This window comes from Arachis ipaensis, chromosome B10, assembly GCF_000816755.2.
Source record: "Arachis ipaensis cultivar K30076 chromosome B10, Araip1.1, whole genome shotgun sequence".
Lineage (NCBI taxonomy): Eukaryota > Viridiplantae > Streptophyta > Magnoliopsida > Fabales > Fabaceae > Arachis > Arachis ipaensis.
Window position 1 is genome coordinate 16,129,724 of NC_029794.2, and position 5,520 is coordinate 16,135,243.

Sequence of the window (5,520 nt, forward strand, 5' to 3'; positions counted from 1 at the left end):
AGAGAGAGAGAGTGTGTGTGTGTGTGTGTGTGTGTGTGTGTGTGTTGTAACACCCTAACTACCAAAGCTCACGCTTCTAGCTGCGCCACTCTAATAGCTCGGACATTACGACGACTTTTATACTATTTAATACTAAAATATGATTCTGTTTAAAACTTTAAACCGCAATACCGCTCAAAAATACCTTTGTTATGTAACATACATCCATACATATCATACAACTTACAAAAACTCTCAAAGAGTANNNGAGTACATGCATATATATATATATATATATATATATAACCTTACAAGCATTAATCATTACAACTCGTATCCCTTTTACATAATGTATAAAGATAAAGGCGAGGGAACAATAAACAGTAATTAAAGCAATACAACACATCACGACAATAACTAGATAAGCCCTTCGTGACTTCTGCGTCCATATCCTGAAAGAGAAAATTGTAGGGGGGTGAGAATATCATCCTCAAAAGGTTTCTCACCGTAGGGTTGTAGAATTACTATAATAGGATACGAGAGATGATGAGCGGATAATTTATACGCTTTTTGGCATTGTTTTTAGGTAGTTTTTAGTATGTTTCAGTTACTTTTTATTATATTTTTATTAGTTTTTATGCAAAAATCACATTTATGGACTTTACTATGAGTTTGTGTGTTTTTCTGCAATTTTAGGTATTTTCTGGCTGAAATTGAGGAATCTGAGCAAAAGTCTGATTCAGAGGTTGAGAAAGGACTGCAGATGCTGTTGGATTCTGACCCTTCTGCACTCGAAGTGGATTTTATGGAGATACAGAAACCCAATTGACACGCTTTTAATTGCGTTGGAAAGTAGACATCTTGGGCTTTTCAGAAATATATAATAGTTCATACTTTGCCCGAGATTTAATAGCCCAAACTGGCGTTAAACGCTAGTCAGAGACCCTTTTCTAGCGTAAAACGCCGGAACTGGCACCAGAACTGGAGTTAAACGCCCAAACTGGCATCTAAACTGGAGTTTAACTCTAAAAAGGCCTATGCACGTGTAAAGCTCAATGCTCAACCCAAGCACACACCAAGTGGGCCCCGAAAGTGGATTTCTGCACTATCTACACTTAGTTACTTATTTTCTGTAATCCTTAGTAACTAGTTTAGTATAAATAGCACTTTTTACTATTGTATTGGAGAAGCTTATGCTCATTTTTCACATTGGGAGACTGGCCATTCAGCCATGCCAAGACCTTTTTCTCTTATATATTTTCTACGGTGGAGTTTCTACACCTCATAGATTAAGGTGCGGAGCTCTGCTGTTCTTCATGAATTAATGCAAGTACTATTGTTTCTCTTTCAATTCACGCTTACTTCTTCTCCAGGATATACTCTCGTACTTAATTCAGTTAAGTCAAAATAAAGAGGTGGCCCGTGACAATCACCCACTATCTTCGTTACTCGCTTAGCCAAGATCCGCGTGCCTGACAACCACAAGCGGTCTACATGATGTTCAACGTAGTCATTGGACGACAGCAGGAGTATAGTCTCTTGGGTCTCTGATCCACGGATTTGACTTGCCTCTCTTGACAACAGAGCATTCGAATCTGTGAGATTAGAACCTTCGTGGTAGAGGCTAGAACCAATTGGCAGCATTCCTGAGATCCGGAAAGTCTAAACCTTGTCTGTGGTATTTCGAGTAGGATCTGGGACGGGATGACTGTGACGAGCTTTAAACTCACGAATGTTGGGCGCAGTGACAGTGTGCAAAAGGATAGAGAGATCCTATTCCGACACAAGTGAGAACCGACAGATGATTAGCCGTGCGGTAGCTGTGCCTGGTATTTTTCATCCGAGACGAGAGATCCGACAGTTGATTAGCCGTACAAAAACCGTACCTGGACCATTTTCACTGAGAGAATGGATGGTAGCCATTGACAACGGTGATCCACCAACGTACAGCTTGCCATGGAAGGGAGCACGCATGATTGGATGAAGACAATAGGAAAGCAGAGGTTCAGAAGCAACAAAGCATCTCCAAACACTTATCTGAAATTCCTACCAATGAATTACATAAGTATCTTTATTTTAATTTACGTTTTATTTATCTTTCAATTATCAAAACTCATAACCAATTGAATCCGCCTAACTAAGATTTACAGGATGACCATAGCTTGCTTCAAGCCGGCAATCTCCGTGGGATCGACCCTTACTCGTGTAAGGTTTTATTACTTGGACGACCCAGTGCACTTGCTGGTTATTTGTACCGGAGTTGTGAAAAGTGTGATCACAATTCCATGCACCAAGAGATAAAATTGTTATAGTGATTGATAACCGCCTGATGTATCTTTTCAAAAACAACGGTTTATGATAAAAGAGAAATCTGAAATCTTTTCTGAAAGAGGAACAGTTCAATTCTTGAAAACTCAAAAGCCTTTCAAAAAGGTTTATCTATGCTGAACCAATTAGCCTTTCATACTTTTCCAAACCAGAAATACAAAACCGAAACCAACCATCGGTCCATCTCATTTCAACCACGGCCCTAGGCCTAAACAACCCACCCAACAACCAATCACCACAGTCCAACAGAGTCGCAGTCGCAAACACGGATAGGAAGTTCAAGCACAAACAAACAGTTACAGCAAGTAGAACAAATAGCAGTTAATCACAAGTAATCACAAAGGCAAACCAAGTACAAAATGCACACCCAGACAATGTCACATAGATGCATATGATGCATACCTGTCCTAGTGGCTGATGATATCATCTGTCGGTTATAAAGCCAGCCCGACAAGTCCTGGTAGCTAACCATTGGACTGTCCCTTTGTCGTGCATCCCCAACTCGAGTTATTTCTCGATCATCATCATGATCATAATCATAATCCATATCCAACACCCTCACTGGTGTATATTCACAGGGGCGAGCTCATCCGGGACTTTCACAATGCCCGGCCACACTTACGACATAGGGTCAGCAGAGTATCGAGTCTCAACCTGGAGCACGTGGTAGCTAGCCACTACTTCCACCCAAGGAAACTTGTATCTCAGATAAGTGGAAGTGCAAAAACCACAATATCAATATCTCAACATATATGCATTTATTCTCAGCCATAAATCAATATTTATTTCAGCCAACCGGCTTGAATTCATGACTCATAGTCAAGCATCCGGCTCATAGTTCAATCCAGAACCAGCCAAAATTCATAATCATACACAGCCATTCTGGCTTATAACAAAAACAGCACTTCCACAATCCAACATCATCAAATTCATAAAAATCATTATTCAAAGCCATAATTCACTTTTTCTCAATTCAATTTACTCTGAAATCAAATTTCAACTCTTTTCAGCCTTGGCTTTAAAGATCTCATTTCTCAAATCATCTCAGGCTCATAAGCCACTTATACTCAAAGTAAGTTTCCCTTTTAAAAACAATGCCACTCTCGGCATCCTCTTTCCAAAACTTCCATAACCATGGCAAGTTAAAGATTTATTCTGAAATATTCAAAATCATCCATCTAACAACGGGATTTTATTACAAAAGTTTCTCGACAGAGTCTCAAGTCTTTAGGGGAGAATAACATAACTCATTTCCTCAAATTTAGTTAAAATCATTAAAACCTTGGCTTCTTGATTTGAATAATAAAATAGGATCTAAGCCAAATCGAGTCATGTAATCATTTACCCCTTTCAAAGCCATTTCTTTTACTTAAACAAAACCAGCTTCAATCCCATGATTAAATCTAAAGTGCTTCAAACTGCTAAGAAAAACCATTTTTGTTATGTTAAACTAGAGTTCAAAGGATACTCTGAAGCTTATTTAAAATGTCAGAAAAATGAGGTTCATCAATCGAAACCCAAATTCTTTTAAAGTCACGAAAACCCCTTCAAGTAAAAATCCTTAAGTTAAATGAAAGAATGTATAAACCCTTTTTACCTTTTAAAACAACCTTAAAGCATAATCCTCTTTCGAATGACTTGCACCCAACACATACTATCCTTCTTAGGAAATAAGGAGAAATCATAATTCTCTTTTTAGTAATTCTTTTCAAAGCGTAGCTTCATCACTCTCAAAACTTGATCCAAGTAAAGTTAATAAAAAGGCCTCAAATTCACAATCCCCCAAGTAAATTAGTAAAGGCATTAAACTCATAATTTTTTCAAATAACATTTCAAATAAAGACTCGGATTTTATAGAAATTTCTGCAACACCTCCCCTAAAATTTGGACTTTGCCACCCGGTTCGGGTTCCAACTAAACCATTCCACAATCCTTTCCAACGGTTCAAAACCAAAAACCAATTCAAAAGCAAGCTAAATCCAACAATCACCTCATTTTTATATCTCAAGGAAATCGTTTCAAAATCAAACCATTATCAATCGATTAAACTCGTTTCCAAAGCTTTAAAGGAACAGTTCAGCAACAATCCATTCATCAAAACCAAATAATAATCCATTCAAACATATAATTATATTCATTCAAGACAATCAACATCACATAAGGCTTATACAATCACCAACCATACATTGTCTCACATCAGTATCCATATATAATAATTCCAATATATAAAAATATAGTTTTCGGAAAAAGCTCTACCTCAAAGTCGCAAAACCATAACCTAAGCGTGTCAGCTGAACTCTTTTCGCTCAGCCCAAAATCTGTAACAATCAAAACCTCGGTTCTGCTTGCTATCTCAAAAGCAGAAATAGCTACAAGAGGCATAAGCAAATCGGATTCTAACTCCTAAAATCATTAACATCGCAAATACTTTATTACACAGAACAGAACACTAACGCAGGATTTTCAAAAATCGAAATACTCACTGAATTAACAAAACGAAGTAGCCTCAGCTCCATATCAACCTGGCAACGGCTCCGTCAGTGGCCAGAATCTCCAGTGGCTCAGCAACAAACCTCAATTTTCGACATGAAACCCTATAAAATTAACCTTACAACATATATTCATCTGAATTCTTAACCGCAGATAATTATAACGATTACGGTTTGAGTTTCAGAGCGCAGGAGACTTACTGTGATGAAAAGGAATGGCAGAATCGAGCAGCAGCTCCGGCGGCGACCTCCAGAAGCAACCACACCATTTTTTGGCAACCAGAGACACAGCAGAGTTTATTGGCGGCAGTTCTGACGGAGGCGGCACCAGTGACGCGAACGGCGGCTGGGTGCGGTGGTTGGACTCCCAGCTCAGCCTCAGATCTCTCTCATCTGCTCTGCTCTAGAACTCTCTCTCTCTCTCTCTCTCTCTCTCTCTCTCTCTCTGGCTCTGCCATACATGACAGCAGCTGACCTTGTGGCAAGGACGACGGCGACGCACGAAACTCCTCCAGCGACAACGAGGGTGGAGCTTCTTCTCAGTCCGTGGCTTGCAGCTCACGGTTCCCCTCTCAACGGCGTTCTCCCCCTCCCTTTCGTGGTTCTGCTCTTAACGGCGGTGACGCGTGTGAATGACGGCGCAGGCAAGACGCGGCGGCTGGTGGCGGGAGCACGGTCTTCTCTTCCTTCTCTCTCAGATCTCCCTTCTGGTCGCGACACTAAC

General features: G+C 39.9%; 1 long non-coding RNA gene across 1 annotated transcript; it reads right to left on the bottom strand.

The window, feature by feature from the left end:
• Nucleotides 4,672-5,079, bottom strand: LOC110268246. Its single transcript, XR_002356373.1, has 3 exons — nt 4,998-5,079; nt 4,791-4,880; nt 4,672-4,710 (listed from the first exon to the last, which is right to left on the bottom strand). It is a non-coding gene; the product is annotated as an uncharacterized LOC110268246 (long non-coding RNA).